The 24172-nt window shown below is 36.5% G+C and overlaps 1 protein-coding gene across 6 annotated transcripts in view; it reads left to right on the top strand.

The window, feature by feature from the left end:
* The window catches only part of PCDH9 (protocadherin 9), a 915902-nt gene that overhangs the window by 651544 nt on the left and 240186 nt on the right, over window positions 1-24172 (top strand). The window lies entirely within an intron of this gene.

Below are 24172 nucleotides of genomic sequence, written 5' to 3'. Positions count from 1 at the left end.
GTCATAGTGGGAGTTAGGCCTTCAAACTATAAATTTTGGGTGGGCACAGACATACAGTTAATAACAAACACACAGTAGGTGTGTTTATTAAGCAATTATTTAGGCTTAGGATGCAAACCAGCACTAGTGGAATGTAAATGAGAAAAACATATGTCTTAACTAAAATGTAGTCCTAAATTAGGTGACTGTGGTTTATATAAGAAGTAAATTGTACATCAGAAACCTTATAAGCACTACAAGTTTTCTGTGTTCCTGAAGAAAATTATTTATTCCTTGCATAATTTGATAGTAAAAAAGTAAAGTCACAGATTATAATGTCAATTAAATTTGGTTTGTACTTTAAAATGGTACTTCTGACAATTTGAAAGAAAACTTTCTGTTGAGTTGTTGATAATGGTGGTAAGCTGTGTTTCACTAAATATTTCTCTAAACATGTCCTTTGGGTCCATTATGCAAAGTAAAAAGTGTAAATGTTTAAGAGGTCTCTGTATTTCTTTGTTAGAATCATGCATTTGCATTGTAATATCATTTGTTGAGGTCAAGACTATTGATTTATTAGCAGACAGATGGATTTACTCAGTGTTGTAAATATGGAACACATTGAAGTAATAATTGAAGGTTAAAGATTGGCATTCTGGTGTAATGAATGGGAAAGGGAGAAAGAAGACAAGTGTCAGAGGAAAAAGGAGCTAATTAAAAAACAATGGACAATAACCCTTTAAAAGCTCCATCCCCATACCACGCGTTTTTTATTCAAATGTAGTCTGGTACTGTCACATATGCAAGCTTTTCCTCCCTAATTAGAACATGAACTCCTTGGGAAAAAAGCAGATAGGTAGATTCTATTACATCCCATGCAGCACCCAGTATGGAGCTCTTCACAGACAAATACTTAATGCACCTTGAATGATATTGACTTAAACTGAATGGCACTGAATTCAATAAGACTTTTCCTTTAGGACTGGCTAAAGTTCTAATAAGCAATTTGATTTTAAGGATTTTTTTTAAACATAAGCATGGAGAACTTTCCCCTCACTATATTCTTTCATTCATATATCATTTTTATTTTGCCTATATTTCCACATGATCCTAGTGGATTTGCTGGATGTTATCATCTCCTTCCACAGCTTACTAATTGCAGTATGCTTATACGACAGTGCAATGTCAAAATAGTCTCCATTAACATTTAAAATGCTATCTTTTACTCTTGGTATATAATTAAATGAATGCATCAAAAATTTAAGCATGATTTTTTTATAAGATGCTGTCTAACAAAATTATAACTAGATGTTAAAATTATGAGCTAATTGACCATCAAGACGGGCCCTTGGTTTCTAACATGTAAAAGACAATTTCACTTCAGAACAACTAATAACAGGCCAAATCACTTTGACATATCAGCTATTAAATTCCTGACAGGCAAAGTTACTGTTAGTAAAAGCAATGCATGTAAAATATATAGTGATTTTAATATAGTCATTTTACTTTATTTGTTTGAGTTTTGTATTATGAACTCTCTTACCTTTACACTGCCTAGCTGTTTTGTGTGAAGAAAGAGAAGTGATCTATTCAGACCTTATTGCTATTTCTTTATTAGGCAAGGCACATATATATAGGCATAGGCAAGGCATATATATATAGGCAAGGCATATATATATATAGGCAAGGCACATATATAGAAAACAAAAATATCTAAGGGCGACTTGCTTCTTCTATGGAGGTAAGATTGGATTAACATCCTTGGCTATCCTGTGGAAACTGAAAGCTCTCCTTATATTTTATGGATATGTACAGAGGCTTGCATTCTTATGGCTGGTCTGCTTCTAGGAGTCTCAAAGTCTACTGATACAAAGTGAAACACATTAGTTCTTTCTTGTATAAAAACAAGCACATTCCTACAAAGTATTTTCCAATATTCTAGAGTGAAGGAAAACTCTGAAAAGTACATCACAAGTCAAATAGCTTCCAATTGAGTATTAAACTTTCATGGTTTTGAAAGTTCTTTCAGACACTGCCACCTTGAATATCTCTCAGGCCTAGCTTCACCCTGTGGCATGATCCTGGGACTCCCTTCTCTTCCACAAATCTTCCCTTATCTGCTATCCTCACTCCCTCCTCCTTGCTGGAGAAAAACAAACATACAAACTAAGAATTTCTTGTCTCAGGCAGAGTAGGGTAAGGCTTCTCTTGTTTTATTTAGTCTGTTTCCATCATTTTCTAAAATCTTAGCTTCTCTCCCAAGCAGCTTTGTTTTTTTCCATAGGAGGAAATAGGAGAGAGATGTTAAAACAATGAACAAAATCCCTTTATATTTATATCCTAACAGACCAATGTTGTTGGAGGAATGTATATAAATATAGAGGAATATGTCTGAATATCTGTAAATTTCCTTAAGGAACCTGAGTCTGGCCATAAGGTTTTATCCAGACATGTGTGTTCTTTCAGAAAATGACATTTTTAGCCCACACAAAAAAAATCTTATGATTGAGTATGAAAACGCTGAATGATGGAATTGCCTGAAGATGAGATTACTAACTATATGAGAGGTCTACAGCAGAGTGTGAAATCTAAGATTGAGATAAATTTCAAGCTTTCTCTGTACTAGCATTAACAGCTGCTCTGTCAAAATCTGCCACTCTCTCTGGTTACTGTGATCCCACTACTGAGAAAGTTCATTCCAGGAATTTGTTTCACTGCACTTTCTAGGTTTCTCATACAGCTTTTCTTTATCATATTCTGTGAATCTTGAGGGCACATTGTTCATGAAAATGGAAGAACAATGTTTATCACAAAACTAGATAATTATTCTTCTGCACTTAAGTTGTTATCACCATTTATTTATTTGCATGTTGTTATGTTCTCAGCATAAGGGTGAAAACATTCTTGGAGTTTCAAAGTCTACTGATACAAAGTGAAAAACATTAGTTCTTTCTTGTATAAAAACAAGCACATTCCTTATACAAGTACATAAGCGTTAGTAATAGTGTTAGGTTACAATTTGAAGACACAGAAATTTAAGACACGAAAATGATTTAGCAACTTAGCACTGAAAGTACAATTATTGTCCTGAAACAGTTGAAAGAATATGTACACATTTTATGATATTGCATTATATTTGTATAGCTTCCTAAGGGAAGAATATTCTCCCCATGATGTCTATCAGAAAGAAAAGAGGTTACATCCATGTGCATGAGTATAACCCTTCCATTGATTTATGGACAAAGAAATCCTCAGGGTATCAAAAATTTAAAAAAGAACCCTACATTATGTGCATGATGTTTCTGAGTGAGTTTAATTTTGTATTTGCATTTGTGAGATAGATAAAAGCTGTAGAAAAATCACTTTTGGGAGATAACTCCCTATTGACTCTGCATCAGGAAAATAGTAAAATGTGTTAGAATTTCAGCAACAAGAAGGAATATTTTATGACTAATATAATCATTTTAGAGAGAAGAATTCAAATAACTAGAAGAAAGGGGGAAAATCGTGGTACTCTCTCTTTTTAAAATTGTCTTGTATTTTCAGAAGGCTGTTGATTTTAGTTTGTCAGTGACATCATATGTATTAACACTCCCATTTCTCTGTTATCAGCTGTCCTCCCATATATAAAAAAAATTATTAAATTTTTTACCAAGCCATTACTAAGAGCAAATCAATGACTAGTGTGGTGGGTCATGCCTGTAATCCTAGCACTTTGAGAGGTCAAAGTGAGAGAATCATTTGAGCCCAGGAGTTCAAGACCAGCCTGGGCAAAAAGGTAAGACCTCATCTCTATAAAAAAATCTAAAAATCAGCTGTGCATGGTGGCGTGCACCTGTAGTCCCAGCTACTTGAAAGGCTAAGGTGGGAAGATCCCTTGAGCACAGGAGATTGAGGTTGCAGTGACCTGTGATCATGCCACTGTACTCTAGCAGGGGTGAAAAAGCAACACACTGTCTTAAAAAAAAATCAAATTTCCCATAAAACATCGAAACAAGTGGTCAATGTCCTTGTTGCTTTTAGACTGCCAGCTTTTATTACTGTTGTATTCCCCTGGTTTATTTTAATAACAATTTTCTCCCACAATTGTGCCTTAAGCTTGGATTATATACCAAACATATTTTAGCCCCTGGGGATACAAAGGGTAATGATAGACGATGTTCTGTCCAAAGGGCTGTGGTAAGGGAGAGTAGAACTAACAATTAAAAAAAAAACACCCTGCGTTAATAATAACAATATTTCAGTTACAAAAAGTGTCCTGATGAAAATAAAACTGGGTAATATGTTTCAAAACAGAGGGGGTGGGCATTATGCTTCCAATTTAGAATGGCTAGATAAGGAATCACTCTCTAAGAGATAACAGGTAAGCCAAAACGAAAAAACAGAAAAATGTCAGGAATGGAGGAATGGTTTTGGCAAAGAGCATTCGCAAATATAATCATGTGAATGTCTTGAGAATTGAATGGGCTTGAGGTATGCAGAAAATATGGAAAACTACTGAGAGTGGGGCACAATATGTGAGACCCAGCATGCTAAGTGGTGAGATCAGGGGACTACGGGCAGATCATGCACCACCTTGTTCTGGAAATAAGATCAGGTTTTATTTTAAGCATAAGGAGAAGCCATTGTGAAGTTTAAAGCAGGGAAAAGACATGCTCTCATTGGTAATTGTAATAGATCGTTGTGGCTAGAGGGTAGAGAGTGGATTTGTACGTAGGGTGGTTTTGACTGAAGTAGTAGCAATCAAGTGATAAGAGCCTAAGTGAATTTACGGATCTATTTTGGAGGCAAAACCAACAGGACTTGCTGATAGATTCAATTTAACTGTTGGGAGCAAACGGAAAAGGACTCAAGGATGACTCAGGTTTTTGGTCTCACAGCTTGATAGACTATGATGCTGTTTAGAGAACTGGGAAATGGAAACTGGGCAGGGACAGGTTTACACAGGGAGTGGTGAGAAGAATCAACAAAAGTTCTATTTTGGATAAGAAAAGGTAGAACATACAACACAACAAAGTCAAGACAACACGGCAATCTCTGATTCCTCAGGCAGAATGGTGTCCAGCAAAACCCATGAATGTTAAATAAACTTCGCAAAAGTCAATGAATTCGATAAGGAAATAAAGCTTTTAAAGGACATGTAAAACTGAATTTTCTTTGGGGTATTACTATATATACTATATATATATATGTATGTGCAGCACATTAACTTCAGAGACACAAACATACACATGCATATACTCCAGTTTTAATATGAATGAGGAGTATAAGCATAAACTGCTAGTTTCGTTTTATCCTTTCTCATATGAGATGGCTCTATGAGTCCTGTGACTCCATTTCATGACTCTCCATCCACTTACTCAAGGCAGACAGCTTTGCTCTGACCACTCAGGCATTGATACCATTTGGCTGTGTCTCCACCCAAATCTCATCTTGAATTGCAGCTCCCCTAATCCTCATGTATCCTGGGAGGGACCCGGTGGGAGGTAACTGAATCATGAGGGTGGGTTTTCCTGTACTGTTCTTGTGTTAGTGAATACGTCCCACAAGATCTGATGGTTTTATAAAGGGCAGTTCCCCTGCACATGCTCTCTTGCCTGCTACCACGTAAGACATGCCTTTGCTCCTCCTTTGCCTTCCGCCATGATTGTGAGGCCTCCCCAGCCATGCGGAACTGTGAGTCCATTAAACCTCTTTTTTTTAAATAAATTACCTAGTCTTGGGTATGTCTTTATTAGCCGCTTGAGAACAGACTAATACAGGCATTTAGTATATCTGCTATACTGAGATCTATTTGTCTAAAACTAGGAGCTCTAAAGGTTTAATGATGTGTAAAATACAGCAGCCTACATGCTGAGCTAAGAAAAAGTTTATATGGGGTGATGATGTCATCAGTGGTAACTGATTTACATATTATCACAAGTTTGATTTTTTTTTCCTTTTAAATATATTTTATGCTTAACTAGTACTGTGTCCGGAATTGGTGGGTTCTTGCTCTCACTGACTTCAAGAATGAAGCCGTGGACCCTTGTGGTGAGTGTTACAGCTCTTAAGGTGGCGTTTCTGGAGTTTGTTCCTTCTGATGTTTGGATGTGTTCAGTTTCTTCCTTCTGGTGGGTTTGTGGTCTCGCTGGCTCAGGAGTGAAGCTGCAGACCTTTGTGGTGAGCGTTACAGCTCATAAAGGCAGTGTGGACCCAAAGAGTGAGCAGCAGCAGGATTTATTGCCAAGAGCGAAAGAACAAAGCTTCCATAGTGTGGAAGAGGACCCGAGCAGGTTGCCACTGCTGACTCAGGCAGCCTGCTTTTATTCTCTTATCTGGCCCCACCCACATCCTGCTGATTGGTAGAGCCAAGTAGTCTGTTTTGACAGGGCGCGGATTGGTGCGTTTACAATCCCTGAGCTAGACACAAAGGTTCTCCATGTCCCCACTAGATTAGCTAGATACAGAGTGTCAACACAAAGGTTCTCCAAGTGCCCACCAGAGTAGCTAGATAGAGTGTCGATTGGTGCATTCACAAACCCTGAGCTAGACACAGGGTGCTGATTGGTGTGTTTACAAACCTTGAGCTAGATACAGAGTGCCGATTGATGTATTTACAATCTCTTAGCTAGACATAACGGTTCTCCAAGTTCCCACCAGACTCAGGAGCCCAGCTGGCTTCACCCAGTGGATCCCACACCAGGGCCACAGGTGGAGCTGCCTGCCAGTCCCATGCCGTGTGTCCGCACTCCTCAGCCCTTGGGTGGTGGATGGGACTGGGCGCAGTGGAGCAAGGGGCGGCACTCCTCCGGGAGGCTCGGGCGGCACAGGAACCCACAGAGTGGGTTGGGGGAAGCCCAGGCATGGCGGGCTGCAGGTCCCGAGCCCTGCCCTGCGGGAAGGCAGCTAAGGCCTGGTGAGAAATTGAGCACAGCAGCTGCTGGCCCAGGCGCTAAGCCCCTCACTGCCCGGGTGGCGGGGCCAGCCGGCCGCTACGAGTGCGGGGCCTGCCGAGCCCACGGCCACCCGGAACTCGCGCTGGCCCACAAGCACCGCGCGCAGCCCGGGTTCCCGCCCGCGCCTCTCCCTCCACACCTCCCAGCAAGCTGAGGCAGCCGGCTCCGGCCTTGGCCAGCCCAGAAAGGGGCTCCCACAGTGCAGCGGCAGGCTGAAGGGCTCCTCAAGTGCCACCAAAGTGGGAGCCCAGGCAGAGGAGGCGCAGAGACGGAGCCAGGGCTGTGAGGACTGCTAGCACGCTGTCACCTCTCAGTCCTTTATATGACTTACATGATTCTTGTAGAATTCCTGACTTCTGGAATGATGTTGAGTCACTTTTCTACAGGTAGAATGCAGAGGTGACTGAGCAGAAGTTAGATAAGGAGGCCTTAAATCAAAGAGGTATTTTCAGTTACAGCCCAGGGGCAAAGATGCCTTGAGTGAAATGTGCCTTCTCAATTCTCCAATCCAAGAGTATTTTGCAGCCAATTTTATTAGCTGATTATTTATTTGAATTCACAAAATTACCTACTATGACAACAAGTGCTAAGTATTTCATCATTCACTGGATGGCCGGGCTGTGCTGCCAAGGTTAGAAGACAGATAAAAAGTGCCTTCCAGGGAAGAGATCAATGCACGACCCGAGGTTGTGATACAGAAAACACACATGCTGGACTCAAGCCATACAGTGTTTACTCACAGCAAGAGAGGAGCAAGAGTGCACAAGGTCCAGCTCCTTCCATTGTGTTGGTCCCTCAGGGCCAGTGGATCCACTTCACAGCTATGCTATGTGGGGAGTTAGCTGCACACACCCCACTTTGTGCTGCAATAGAGGGACCCCTCCCCCTTCCCATGCAGTTTGAAATACAGAAAGCTGGAGGTGTGTCTGAGGGCCATTGACATATGAGCTTAAGCAGATTAAAGGAGTATACAGAGTCTGAAACAGGAAAAGATATTCCCATACCAGGCGATAAACCCGGCACATGCTGTGAAGGCTCTTTATCTGTTGGTAAGGAAGTGTTCGGGTTGAAGGCTCATTCTTCTGTGGTCCAATGGAGTCCACACACAGGACTGCATGCAGGAGACAGCCTTTCCCAACACAGAGAAACAACAATTATATTTTAGACAAAATAAACTGCATACGTTCAACTTTTAATTTCTGTTATTATCCTAAGTGTGCAAATAAGATATTCATTAGCTGTGTATGTTAAAATGACTGAAAATACAGTATGGTGAAGTTAAAAAGTGATAGGCCTTGTATCACGTTTGTACATTTGAGTCCTGATCCGTGTGTGTGTGTGTGTGTGTGTGTGTGTGTGTATATATATATATATATATATTTTTTTTTTTTTTTTTTTTTTTTTGAGATGGAGTCTTGCTCTGTCTCCCAGGCTGGAGTGCAGTGGCACGATCTCAGCTCACTGCAAGCTCCGCCTCCTGGGTTCATGCCATTCTCCTGCCTCAGCCTCCTGAGAAGCTGGGACTACAGGCGCCCGCCACCACGCCCGGCTAATTTTTTGTATTTTTAGTAGAGATGGGGTTTCACTGTGTTAGCCAGGATGGTCTCGATCTCCTGACCTCATGATCCACCCACCTCAGCTTCCCGAAGTGCTGGGATTACAGGCGTGAGCCACCGCGCCCGGCCTCCTTATCCGTATTTTTAAGTTACTTGTTATCAGGTAGTTACTTAACTTCTATGAAGTCCAGTTTCATAATGTTAAAGCAGAGATCATATCCTCCTGAAGAGATTTGTAGGATTATATAAGACAACATATAATAAAATACTGGCTATAAAGCCAACACACAGTGGCCTCCAATACAACATCAAAGGCAAATTTTCCTTCTTTGTAAGCATAGGAAAGAAGGAGTTCAGGAAATATGAGCTCTTAGCTGATTTGTTTACACAATCCTTTACTACATCACCAAGATTACTAGGTATCAGTAAAGTGAACATATAAGTAGTTTTGATGGGATATAAGTTAGTCACTAGAAGGTTTAGATCTTTCATTCTTTACTCCTGACAATTCTCTTCTGGTTTCTATTGAAGGTAATTCTTGCTAAGGAAGTAACTAGTTTGTAAGTCACTGCACAAGAGAAACTAAGTGGAAAGTTTCCAGCTCTAGCCTTTTAATCATTCCTACTGACCCCACTTATCAAGACTTCAAAACTCTGTGCATGTCAGCTCTGCCATTGAAGCACAAATTAAGAACTCACCAGGTAATTATGTCTCACTTCATTGACGAATTCTTCCATTTGGTTTACAGAATTTTAGTTCCCTTAATTACAACTAAAAGCAATCCTAGAAACTCCTAGGAACGACTTAAGGAATAAGCCATTTGAACCTTTGCCCCAAGGAGTCTTGAGAACCAAATTTTAGCTTCTGGCTGACTGCATCCAGAGTGGTCTGAAGGGAATCCAGCATCTTCCAGACTAAGCCCATACTTTGCATGACTGAGCTCTTTTACAGTTAGCGCCTGCCCTCTCTGCTTGAGGCTCTGACTTTGGCAGTTGCTCTAGAGGAACTGACTGTGTACTAGGGCACTTTCTGAAAGTTTCAGAGAGGAAGGAAAGGTTTTATAAAAAAATTTCTGTCTGTGCCAGAGTGTTTTGGAGGTCTTTTCTTCCTCAGCAACTCTTTAACTCACCCCTTGTGAAATATTTTTCTGTGTACTTTGCAGAGAATGGGATCTCACCAGAGGCCCAGCAAAATGACTTCAGAAAAATATAGACAGGAGCCAAATGCACTATGACCTCCCCTCCACCTCCTTACAAGACAGCACAGGACAGAACCCTTCACTTCTTTTATGACTATGCTAATTTTTTCATGTCATAAAAGGCTTTTTTAAAAAAAGCATACATTTGTTTAATAGTTTGTAAAATGATCTCTGAAAAGTCTTTTTAAACATACTTTCTTTCAATGTACTAATGCATTTTAGTATTTAATGTAATTTAGTAATGAATGTGAAAGAAATAGTGGCAGAGCTGGCTTTTGTTTGTTTGTTTGTTTTAGAGACAGGGTCTGGCTCTGTTGTTCGGGCTGGAGTGCAGTGGTGCAATCATAGCTCACTGCAGTCTCAAACTCCTGGGCACAAGCAATCCTTCTGCCTCAGGCTCCTGAGTAGTTGGAACTACAAGCACACACCCCTACGTCTGGTAATTTTTTAAGTATTTTTGTAGAGATTGGGGTCTCTCCATGTTGCCCACACTGGTCTCCAAACTCCTGGCCTGAAGCGATCCTCCAGTCTTGGCCTCGCAAACTGTTGGGATTACAGGCATGAGCCACTGTTTCCAGCCCACTTCTCTTCTTTGTCTCTAATGCGATTATATGTCTGATGTTAACCTTTGCATACAATCCTATCCCAGTCTTGATAAGTACTCTCCATCTACCTTTGTATTTATCAGAAACCACTCTATCATTAGCGCATCTTCTCCTTCAGATATTGGTTGTATCCTTAAGCTTAACAGAACTCTAAATACTTATAATAGTTTATCTTCCTTTGAGTTTTCCCTTTACTTTTAAAAACGCTTGCTAAATTTATAGGAAAGTTCTGTTATAACCAGTACAGAGGGCAATGCTGGTTTCTGTTACAGCGAAGAGAAAGCAATATAAATCACCGTGTAATTATGTACATGATGATTTCTATATTTATGAGCAGATGAGAAGCATATGTTTCTCTGAAGTTTTCTAATGATCTGTGAAAGAAATATCCTAAATAAAATATAATTCCAAAATATGAATTTGTAAAATAGACTACGCATACTATTACATTTTAAAGTCTCAGTGAATGTATTGTTTGTTATTGATAATTTGTATATTTAAAAATATTCACAAAGATCTCTATTTGGATTAATCAAGAAAATTTGTCTAAATTTCTCACCAAATCTAACTGATACATAATTACCAGCTACTGTTTCAATGTAATTATGTTAGTAAGTTTTTGAATGGTTTATGCACAAACAAAAAATACATTCATTTGCCATGTCTGCTGGCAGAATTATTTCCTCTTATATTCTCCTCGCATCCATTTGAACTTGAAAGGGTGGACTACTTCCTCAGCAGTATTTGAGTGTCTCTCCTTCATAATCTTATTGATGAGCTCCTTTGTAATTTGTAAAGCAAAATTAAAATCGACCTGTAATCTGTTAAAGCAGTGCTTAGCTCTCACATCAGCCATTAGCTCTGATAACTCCTTTATCTTTGTGAAGAAGGAAAGGCTCTTAAGTATTGATTTTAAATAATAAAACATAGCTGCCAATCTAGTTGTACCTGTAACATACTTAGATTCTTAGGTTTTGTTCTATCTGGCTCCTTGTTGCCCTTTTTGTTATGAAGTAATGTACTCTTTTGTCTCAAAGAGGGGTTGTGGAATTGTTTGTTCTTTCTACCAAACAGCTATAGCCTGAGTATTCGCCACAATATAGTTTTAAGTAAAAATAATAATACGTTAGAATTTTATTCTGTTTTACTTTAAAAATTTTTATGATTAAATTATGCAGTTCAGGCAAACATCACAGAAATAATTTACTAGTACAACATGGTCAGCATATTACAATACCATTTACAACATATAAATCATTGGTTATTGAGATAGAGTCATCCTTACTAAAAATATCCTATTTGTTTTCCTGTATTTCCCAACTGCCTTGCAGTTAGGCAGGGTCATCTGACCAGTTTGGGGCAATGGAATGTGATATATCATTTTCAGGCTAATAAAAATTCCAATTCTCCAGCCTGTCTCTTTTTCTCAGCTGAGATGACCTAGAAGACTGTATGTTCCTAATGGAACAGCTACATGAGGATGGCAAACTATTAATTTTATTGTAGCCAATTTTTCTTAGTCCCCATATCTTACACTCATGCTCTGGGAGAAACAAACAGATTTTTAAAATAAGCTAAATGTATATACATATATTTAGCTTATATATCCTCAAATACAGTTATAAAAAATATGGAGTCAAAAAACACAGTGCTACTGAAAAGATAACATTCAGATGTCTGGCATTCAGTACCAGGCACCCAAAGATGCAGAAAAATGCAGCATATAATGAAGAGGATAATCAATAAATTAAAATTGATACAGAACAGACACATATATTATCATTAGCAAAAAATAATATTAGAAAACGTATCGGAACTGTGTTCTCTGTCTTTCAGTAGAAATAAAGACACTTTTCAGCATATTTATTTTATATATAAAATGTATATATCTTATATATAATATGTATATATCTTATGTATATAATATGTATATATCTTATGTATATAATATGTATATATCTTATATATATATAAAACTTCAATAGTGACTGTAGTCCCGATTATCTAGAGTTTTTTAAAATTTCATGGTACGTATTGGGACCATACCCATTGTTAATTAAATTGCTTTTGTAGAACACAGTGAATAAATTTAAACTAGGTTTTACATTGCATTCAAAGGTTCATAATAGTAGCTAATGCTGAAGATAAGAGTCTGAAAATAATTTCATTCAGATAAGAGTCTGAAAATAATTTCATTCAGCTCATATATTGTCTTAGATAATAGAGGCTAAAAAATGAAAATGTCAAAAGCCCTACCCTCAGTGATCTACCAGTTTTAATGGAGACCATTGATGTGTAAATGACAAGTTTGAATATAAGTTGATTATAATAGTACAACAAATTTAACTATGGTATGCAAATAAAACTCAAATACTTTCAAGAGGGAGGTTAAAAGAAATAACACAAATCTGAAGTAGGCCAGTAACAGTGGTAACAAAGAATAAAAAACATATATTGCTTTTTTTTTTTTTCCCCAGAATGTAGCCACTATTCGGATGATAAAAGGAACAAGGACATATAAAATTGCTATCTAGGTTTCTAACGTAGATGACTCAGTAGTTCCATTAATTATATTAGAGAATCTATAAAAAGACACAAAAAACACTTGAAAGAAAGTACTATTGGTTTCTGTGAAATGACTCTTTTGTCTCCAATGCAAATATATAGCTTAGCACAGAACTAAAATACAAGAAGCATTTTTTATTTATTTATTTATTTTTGAGACAGAGTTTCACTCTTGTTGCCCAGGCTGGAGTGCAATGGCGTGTTCTTGGCACACTGCAACCTCCGCCTCCCGGGTTCAAGCAATTCTCCTGCCTCAGCCTCCCAAGTAGCTGGGATTACAGGCATGTGCCATCACACCAGGCTAATTTTGTATTTTTAGTAGAGATGGGGTTTCTCCATGTTGGTCAGGCTGGTCTTGAACTCCCAACCTCAGGTGATCTGCCTGCCTCGGCCTCCCAAAGTGCTGGGATTACAGGCGTCAGCCACCATGCCCGGCCGCAAGAAGCATTTTTTAAATGGACACACAAAACTACTTTATATTGTATATTATGTTCTTTATTTTTCTCTAAGGCCATTATTTCATTTAAAACCTGTTATTCACCTTTATTTGCTAATATGTTATTTATTTTTTCTCCAAATGTTTAAATTAATCTTTAGTATCTCTTTCTTTTAGAAGCTCTAGAAGTTCTTAATGCTAAATAAGAATGACATCCTGCACTCATTTAATAAAATCTTACATGGAAGCAATTTATCTGTAAGCTAACAAAAATGTTCAACAGCACTTGTGCCCTGATTTTTTGAGGTTTTAAAAGTATAAACTACATATAATTATTAGTTTACTTTAATTCAGAAAAAATATTTCATAGTATATTTATATATCTAGCTATCCATTTAATATCTGTATTATTCAACAAAATGCCCTTATTCAACAAAATGTTAGGGCAGATTAGAAATATGTAATAGCCTTAATCATTCAAAAACTTATTATTTTTAAAACTACCTCTTGGGAAAAGATTTTATTTTACCTTCGATTGCTGAAAATGTTCCTACTTTAAAGTTGCAAAAGAGTATACATTATAAATATTAAAACTCAAGCAATGGCTGTATATTTAATGACTAGAAAATAAGTATGTGGCTTTTTAACAGACTTACTTTTAGGGGTTAAAGGATTTTTTTTAGATGGTTAGAAAAATAATTACTATTGATTAGCAATTGGCTCAGCTTCTCTAGAAGGGTTGTTAAGGTTCTAAAATACAGAACAGAGTGTTATAAACAATATAGTTTTCTCCCAGTCTGTTTTGGACTAACCATTTCTTTGTTTGAAATGTCCTATTGACATCATTTATGCATCTCTGGAGCTTTGATATAAGGAGCAATTTAGAACTAATGATTATTTCAGCATTTAAAAAGAAGAATGCTCAGAAACCTCCACAAAGCCATATGAACTCTATGTAAATGGAATGAAATAATTATGGCACCACTCAATTATTATTTTTGTATATAAAGTTACTTTATGAAACTAAGATTAAATAGTTCTTTTGGAATTTTATTATTAAAATGGAAATAGAAATGATTTCCAAATGTGTAAAAGGGGGAACATTGACAAATTGCAGAGAAAATACAATGTCCACATTTTGTGTACACGTTTCTGCATGTATTATATACAAGAGGTACTTGGTATTGGTAAGAAATATCTCTGTAGAGTTCTGTAAATTTCCAAATAATTTAACACAAAATTGTGTACTCCCTGGCATTCACTCAAATCACATTTCTGTTGAGGACCAGGCTTATTTCCTGTGCATACCAATCAACACAAATCATAACCAACTCTCCAATTTCTAGTGGAGTATTTGCTCTGTTTTTGGGCATTTGTGCCATAATGAAAGTAGTTAATAAAGCCACTTTGCAAAACAACTTGACATACTACAATTTAGTACATGTGTTATATATGTGAGTCACAGACCTGTATCAGTAAGAATTTTACATAATCTGTTTAACTTATCCAACAGTTTAATATATTCTAAGAATATTTATTAATTCAGTCAATCAATAATCCGTTCCACAAGTACTTAGTAAATTTCAACTATTCTCTAGGCTATAAGCTAGGTGCTGGAGATACAAGGATGCATAAGGAAAGTTTGCTGTCATACTGGTTCTTTCTTCAGCCTGCATCAAAATAGTTAGTGATTTTTTGTTTTGGAATTGAATGTTCTTTTTGACTGGTATAGTTCCCTGATATAGTTTGGCTATGTCGCCACCCAAATCTCATGTTGAATTGTAGTTTCCATAATATCCGTGTGTTGTAAGAGGGGCCAGGTGAGAGGTAATTGAATCTTGGGAGTGGTTACCCTCATGCAATTCTTGTGATAGCAAGTTCTCACAAGATCTGATGCTTTTATAAGGGAATTTTTCCCCTTTGGCTTGACACTTCTCTCTCCTGCCACCATGTGAAGAAGGATGTGTTTGCTTCCCCTTCTGCCATGATTGTAAATTTCCTGAGACCTCCCCAGTCACGCTGAACTGTGAGTCAATTAAACCTCTTTCCTTTATAAATTACCCAGACTTGGGTATATCTTTATTAGCAGCATGAGAATGGACTAATACATTCCTCATCTTTCTTCTTTTCACTACTACAAAATATTAAATCTCCAGACCAATCGTTGATATTATCAAACACATTATGTTGATTTTTATATGTGTGATTTTCCCCCAAAGGATTTAATCATTATCTTATTACTTCCATGTATCCAGTTCTTGGCATGTGGTAGGTTCTCAGTGTAAGTTTATGGAACTAAACTGAAGGCAAGACTGACTACCTCAACAACACAAAGAATTGAGACAGGCATCAGGCTCTGGCATGGGGTTCACTGAATAGTTCAGCAGTTATTGGAGTTATGCTCACATAACCTGAGAGGGAATCACATCATACAAATTTTGGTCTCCTATTAGTCATATCAGTACTGAAAGTCTAAGGCAATATAAAACGGAGATAGAAGGAAGCCATCCAGACATGCAAATATCACGCCTAGGAGACCCCAGAAAAATAGCCCAAAGGAACGCCGACTGTGAAATTCTCCACTGAACTAAACACTAAAACAGCATAGGTTGAGATAGGGGAATAATTTAGAATCCAGGAATCAATATCAGTAAAATTCAACCAAGATTACACGTTTGGGAGTGACATGGATAATATTGAGTCTCATTGTTTTGCCATAGACTATGTAAGAGTAGAGATCAGGGTGAACATCTGCCTCAAAACAGATTCAGGTAGAGAGGTGGTAGGACAAAACAAGGCATCAGTCGCCTCATCTTTGGTGGCCTGGAGAGAGAACTCTATAGGGGATTGACAACTATAAGACAAGCAACATTAATATTCTTTATGTTCAGCCTGTTCACGAATAGGTTCATTTTGCTTTTAATATTTAGTAATGAATGATACAAAAATCACATACTTCTCTCACTCAGGACAAAATCTTCATATGAAATACATTTATTTCTTTATTCAAAAAAATGAATAAGCAAATATCAGTTATTTGGACCCTGAAATTGCTGTCCTACATTATATGTGCTTTTATTTCTTTTGAAAGTAGAAAATTATTCTATATGGTTTTAATGCAGAAGATGAAAAAAATATAATTTACAAATGTACACTGATAGCTGACCATAGCCTTGAATTTACCAAAATTTGGTAAATTCAATTTGGTAATTTGGTTAACAAATTAACCAAAGTTTGTTTCTGCTTCAGACTTGAAATCTACTAAATAACTTCTTCTATGTCATTGGGACATCAGTGTTTATGTTTACACTATCAATTAGATGTAGAGTATATGGAGAATTTAAAAAATTGATTAGCTGTCACCATGACTGTGACTTAAATTTGACGTGGTTCTAGAACTCTTTCATTTCCTGTCACCTCCTCATTCTCAGTTTTCCCCTATGTTGCCACCTCCTTTGTAATTCTTTTTAACAGAGGAGAGAAAGCTGAGGAACAGCAGAAGGACATATGATTGCACGTGCCCCTTCCTCACCTGGTGAGCAGTGCTATGAATCATATTCTGTATCTATTCCACAGTGAAATGCATTGTGCTTCAAGTCTGTCTCTATAAAAAATAACAATCTAGCTTCCCTTTGGCGGAGAGAGCTTAAATTGGATATGGTCCTTGGGGATCTGAGTTCCAAGGTCGTTTTAGGGAGGTTACACATCACCTCAAAGTAAAGACACTCTTAGCCAACAATAACAGCAAAAAATAAAGTATTTGTTAGTAGAAAAGCTCTGGTTCCCTTAGAAAACGAGAAATTAAAAAAATTAACTATAGTCACCCTCAACTTGAAATCCCCAGCTGGAAAGCTTGTGAAAGTAGATTAGCCACATTTCTAAAAATGTCATGAATTACTTTTGCTTTCCCTCAGTTGAGAGTAATGTCAAGGGGCTAATCAAACAAGTTGTAGCAGAGAAATCAGGGATATTAGTCTAGAGTATCATTTGTAATGTCATAAACATTCAGTTTACAATGTCTCTCTAGCGTGTTCATGAATCACTTAAAAGGTAAAGAATGAGTGTTCGTTGATAAAAATGCCAGCCTATTTAGTTGGCATCATCCCTCTTCCTTCCCACAAATCTGTATTAGGTAAGAGGGGGTTTAGCTGCAAGTGACAGAAAACCCGATTGGCATGTGGCTTAAACAAGATGAAAGTTTATTTTTCTCTCATGTAAAAATTCAGAACTGATATGGGGCTCTGTGCTGTCAAGGACACAGGCTTCTTTTTACTGTTTGCTTCACCATGCATTGCCTTTAACTTAAGGTTCAAGATGTTAGCTCCACCAACCTGGCAGAAAGATGGTGGAGGGAATGAAGAAGAGGTCAAACACATCGCATGCAAAGTGTTTACAATTCATTTAGCCCCCCAAGGCAGGCTGAAAAATATATCAGGGTGTCCACATAACCAACCATAACATATGTTTCTATGGGGTAATTGGGAAGAGATATTAGGGAAAAACCAGAAGTCTCAATCTCATTTGTTTCTGAGAACGCTTATAAAATATTAATATTCTTATACTATAATTTTTGATATAAATACTAAGTATATTTTAATTTCTATTTCATAATAAGGGTTTTATGGACTTTCTGTGATATTCTATTACTTGAATTTATCCCTGAAGCTTAAATCATTTAACAATTATTATAAAACACAAATCAACCAACATTAAGCAAATAAGAATATAGATGTTACATAGTAATAAATTAAAATTAAAGAGTTAAAGTTATCTGTATTGAATTATCTCTGTGCTCCTCACTGGAAAATGTTTTTGAATTATAGACTTTCCTCCTTTAAAAATTATGATTGCTCTTGGGCTAAATATAGAAGGTGAGTTTTTAGATGAGATATTGTATTTTTTTCAATTAATGTTGATACAAGTTTGTTTTCTATTCAAGAATCTTAAGAAAAAAAATAGTATTATTTTGGCCATGAGTCCTAAGTGGCATTTCTTACAGACTCATCTATTAATTCTCTTTTTGTTTTAAATAGAGATAGGGTCTCACCATTTTGCCCAGGCTGGCTGGAACTCCTGGGCTCAAGCAATCCTCCGGCATTGGCCTCCCAAAGTGCTGGGATTACAGGCATGAGGCAACACACCCAGCCTTAATTATTTTGATTACTACCATATAACGAACAAAATGATCTTTATAGGTGCTCCGAAGATATACGTAATATTTAGATCAAATTTTTGATTCAATCTCTTAAAAAACTAATCTGATTTGACCTCTTTAGAGGTCAGTTAAAGAAAAGAGGTTTAACTGAGCAGCAGGGCCCTGGACCCAGTCCAAAAAAACCATTTTTTAAAAAAAAATAAGTGAACAGTTTATTGAGAATTAAATGAGGGTATGGAATGTGATACGGTATATGTACAGTTTATTAAGAATTAAATGAGGGTATGGAATGTAATACAGTACATGTAAGACACTGATGATGAGTATAATAGCACTACTTGTGCAAAAAGCTGAATTTCACTTCAAAAAACATCACAAAAGTAAAAGCAATTCTGCCATTATAAAGCAAGCTATTTGATGCAAAGTACTAATCCTTCCCCCTCCCCTCAAAACTCCAACTTCTTAACAAACAAAAAGCTAACCGAAAATGCTGCCATGCTAACATATACATATGGTTTATATACATTTCATTTATATATAGGCTTGATTTATATATACACATATATATATTTTGTGTACTTATATACATTAAATACATATATCAAAAATTGTCAAAGCTACCTTGGAAACATATGTCAGAGGAAAAGAGTTTCTTGGAAATAGAATAAGACAAATTGCAATGAGTTGAGAAGTTTAAGTCTTCTCTCACTTATGGTGGTATGGTTTTCCTTGAATTAATTATCCAAATAAAAGAAACTTTAAAAACTTCCTTTTTAACGAAACATTAAAAATCAGAAATAAGCTTCTGATTTTTAATCATATAATGTTTTAATAAAAAACATTATCAATGGCATTTTTAATCAAATTAAAACTTCAAGATTCTTTTCAAGTTTTGGTTACTCTGGGAGAGTGTTTCTTAAATTTAAAAAGTAAACATAAGCATTATTCATGAGTGTCATGACTAATAATTAGAATTACCTTTGAAAAGCTCCCATTTTTTTTCATGAAAATGAAACTCTATTTTGCTCAAATGTAGGCCTTTTAAAGTGGATATCACTATAGTTATTATGATCATAACAAATCCAAATCCAAAGGCAAGAGTTTCATAACTTACAGAAACTGTTCTTATTTTTTTTTAGTTTTTGAACGTTTAATTTTTATTTTTGAGATGGAGTCTCACTCTGTCACCCGGGCTGTAGTGCAGCAACATGATCTCAACTCACTGCAACCTCTGCCTCCAGGGTTCAAGCGATTCTCCCACCTCAGCCTCCCTAGTAGCTGAGATTACAGGCACATGCCACCATGCCTGGCTAATTTTTGTGCTTTTAGTGGACACAGGGTGTCACCATATTGGCCAGGCTGGTCTTGAACTCCTGACTTCAGGTGATCCTCCCGCCTTGGCCTCCCAAAGTGCTGAGATTACAGGTGTGAGCCACCATGCCTGGCCTAAGAAAGTGTTTTTTTAAAAAATTTTAAATAGGGAAAAAATTTGCACTTAAACTTTTTACAGGCATAGACCTTTAATAAATGGAGTGACAATTTGAATTATGAGGCTCTAATATTGCAAAATTTAAAATGTCTATTCCAGAAGACTTCAGTGTTAAGTTTTGGCATACCACAACTCATTACACAATGAAGGTACAAATTGCTCTTCTCAACAGTTAAGGTAATGAAAAGATGGGCACGAAAACACAAACATACATACATACAAATACACACGCAAACAACAAAAAGCTTCTATACATCTTACTGTTTTAAGTTTACTATTTTATAATTAAATATATATAATTATATAATAATATGATTAAATATATATTATTATATAATATGATTAAATATTATATTATTATGACTTAATTTATATATTGACATATCCACTTGAATCAAGATTATTTAAAAATGCACATTCTATCTTATGGGCCTCACAGTCTTGCTCTATTATAGCGAAGGGGAAATGGGCAAATCACTTTTTAAAATTAGAATACTCCCAAGAAAATTTCCTTTCACAAATTATTAAAGACAATCAACAACATGGCAATGATTTATGTTATTTTTGGGTAAAATTAGTGGAACTATCATGGGCATATTTAACTTTGATCAGAGTTAACAAGAAAGACTATATTCTAAAACAAGTACAGACAGGATGTTAGAATGTTCTTTCCAATACTGGAAGTAGTGCAGAACGTAATCACCTTTGCGCCCATTAGAAAATCTACTGTATGGTTCAGTGGGAGAGTATGACAATGGTTACTAGAAAGTCAATTTAATTAACCTTAATCACCCAACAATTGCCTTATAGACTCTGTTGATTTCAACAAAGATAAAAACGTTAACTATGAAATGCAGAATATTAAGGATACTGTTTTGCTTTGTTTTGTTTTCCACTAGGGCATATAATACCCTCAGATTAAGAATAAATGTGCCTAAGGCACTCTTGGCTCTTCAAAGTGTCATACAAAGTATGTAAGCTTTACTGTGATCTCAATAGTAGGTAATGCTTGTTAGCAAATACTGCTGACATTGCAAATAAGAAGTGATTAATTTACAAATTTTAAATTGAATTTCATTTCTATAAAGTTTGGTAAGATGAATAACTAGGTGCAAGACTGAAGTAATTACAGTATGTGTCCTTTAACGACAGAATACGTTCTAAAAAATGTGTCCTTAGGTGATCTTATAGTTGTGTGAACATCATAAAGTGTACTTGGACAAACCTAGATGGTCTAGGTTACAGACACCTAAGCTGTATGGCATAGCCTAATTTGCTCCTAGGCTAGGAACCTGTACAGCATGTTATTTTACTGAATACTAAGTGCAATTATAACATAATGACAAATATTTGTGTAGCTAAACATGTGGAAACATAGGAAAGATACAGTAAAAATACAGTATAAAGGAGTAAAAAATGTTACATTTATACAGAGCACTCACCACAAATGAAGCTTGCAGGACTCGAAATAGCTCTGGGTGAGTCAGTGAGTGAGCAGTGAGTGGGAAAGCCCAGGACATTACTGTACACTACTGTAAACTTTATAAACTCTGCATATTTGAGCTAAATCAAATATATTAATTGTTTCTTTCTCTAGTAATAAATTAACCTCAGTTTACTGTAGTAGTTTTACTTTATAAACTTTTAATCTTTTTTAACATTTTTACTCTTTGGTAATAACACTTAGCTTAAAACAGGAACATATTTTATAGCTGTACAAAAATATTTTCTTTCTTTATATCCACATTCTATAAGGGGCTTTTTTTATTTTAAATTTTTTTCTATTTATAATGGTTTTTTAATTTTTGAACTGTTTGTTAAAAACGAAGATACAAACACACACATTAGCCTAGGCCTATAAGGTCAGGATCATCTGTATCACTGTCTTCCACCTCCACATCTTGTCCCATTGGAAGGTCTTCAGAAGCAATAACATGTGTGTGCAGTCATCTCCTATGATAACAATGCCTTCTTCTAGACTGCTTTCTGGAAGGTCTACCTGAGGCTGCTTTATAGTTAACTTTTTTTTTTTTAATAAATACAAGAAGTATACTTTAAAAAATAAAGATGGCCGGGTGCGGTGGCTCATGCCTGTAATCCCAGCACTTTGGGAGGCCGAGATGGGTGGATCATGAGGTCAGGAGATCGAGACCATCCTGGCTAACATGGTGAAACCCCGTCTCTATTAAAAAAAGATAGAAAAAAATAGCCAGACGTGGTGGTGGGTGCCTGTAGTCCCAGCTACTCAGGAGGCTGAGGCAGAATGGCGTGAACCCGGGAAGTGGAGCTTGCAGTGAGCCAAGATGTGCCACTGCACTCCAGCCTGGGCAACAGAGTGAGACTCCGTCTCAAAATAAATAAATAAATAAATAAATAAAATAAAATAAAGTAAAACAAAGATAAAAGGTATAGCATAGTAAATACACAAACCAGTAACAGAGTAGATTATCATTATCAAGTACTACCTACTGTAAATAAGTGTGTGTGCCATACTTTTAATAAGCTAGTAGAGTTGTTTACGCCAACATCATCACAAACAATTGAATAAGGCATTGAACTACAATGGTATCATGGTTAAAACATCACTAGGTGATAGGAATTTTCAAGTGCCATTATAATGTTATGAGACCATAGTTATACACGTGGTCTGTCATTGACTGAAATGTTATAATATGGCACATTACTGTGTATGACAATAAGTGTATAATTTGTAAAAATGTAAAAGCCAAATTTTATCAGATATGGAAGCAAAATTGAGATGCCATCATCTAATTAAAACAGCCTGATTTTTATTACATGTCTTGAAATTTTTTATTAACTCATTTGATATGTTTCTATTTTGAATCTATTAATAGAGAATAAAAACCTAGAGATAGGTTTATCAGTATCAGAATGTTTATTCGGGCTCACTTAGTATACCAGATATTTTAAATAGGATAAAACAAATATCTAGATTTCTCAATGCAAATAGCTATTTTCCTTGATTCTAAGTGACCAATAAAACAAACTTAATGAGAATTAACATGCAAATCAAATAAAGGAAATTAAAAATACCTTGTTTTTCTTATTCAATGTAATCATGTAGTCTTAGGGTACCAAAAATTTAAAGGACATCTAGGTTTGCTTGAACCATTTTTATATCCGATCTGTATTTACACTAAACAGTCTGTTATTCAAACTGGCCAAGTAATATTAGATCAGCCTGAATAAAAATGAGCTTGCCCTTTTGAGGTAGGAGACCTGCAAGACTTGTTTTCAGTTCACAACCCTGCTGAGTAAAACAAGATCTGGTCCAGGCAGTGTAAAATGAAGAAACTGGCTGAAACCATATGGAGAGGAAAACAATCCCTAGCTGCTCTAATTGTTAATTAGCATAAGACGTATTGATGGCCGCATCAATCTCATGACAGTTTACAAATGCCATGGCAACAACCTGGAAATTACTGCCCCTTTCCATGGCAAAAACCTGGAAGTTACCTCTCCTTTCATAGAAAGTTCTAAATAACCTGTCCTTCAATTTACATTAAACCACTCCTTAATTTGCATATAATTGCAAGTACCTGCAAATACAGTTGTCTACAGCCCATAGGTAGCTAACTCTGGGTGAACTGCCTGTAAGGTAGCACTGTTCTACTAGAAGCAATATCCTTCAATAAAAGATTCCTAACACCACTGGCTCTTTCTTGAATTCTTTCCTGGGAAAACTCAAGGCCTAAGCTCCAATTCGGGGGCTCACCTCCCTGGCCTGCATCACTTTCATACATATGTGTCATATGAATGTGTGTGTTTGTGTGAAACCACCATTACCGAAGTTAATTGAGTATGTTTGGTAAGTTCTGAAGTTCATATAAGAGTCAGGCATGTCCTTAGTCAACATTGTCAGTGTACATTTTCATTCAATTAAGGAAACAGGTAAAAGTTCATTATGAAGTTTTTCCTGGTAATATAATACTGGACCGAAGAACAGTGATAGGAAGTAGGGAAATATTAGCAAAATAGAGAGATCCAGTCCCAGTAGTCATGGGAGCTTGCTGCTCTTTAAATAAGGCATCAAAGGTCCTGTATATCATAAGTATAAAAGTTTATATCAGATAGGAAGAAAATAATTCAATGATGGTACATTTCTAATTCTGTATCTGTAAACAATGGAGTCAAGGCATTACTATATGGAACTTACCTGTATTCAACCGCTGGGCAGTAAGGAGCTGTTCAGACTCAGTAGATGGCCCTCTAGAGGTGAGCACCAATTGC

This window comes from Pan paniscus, chromosome 14 (assembly GCF_029289425.2).
Source record: "Pan paniscus chromosome 14, NHGRI_mPanPan1-v2.0_pri, whole genome shotgun sequence".
In the NCBI taxonomy this organism is placed as follows: domain Eukaryota; kingdom Metazoa; phylum Chordata; class Mammalia; order Primates; family Hominidae; genus Pan; species Pan paniscus.
Note: the sequence above shows the minus strand (reverse complement) of the source record. Positions and strands in the feature narration are given on the sequence as shown.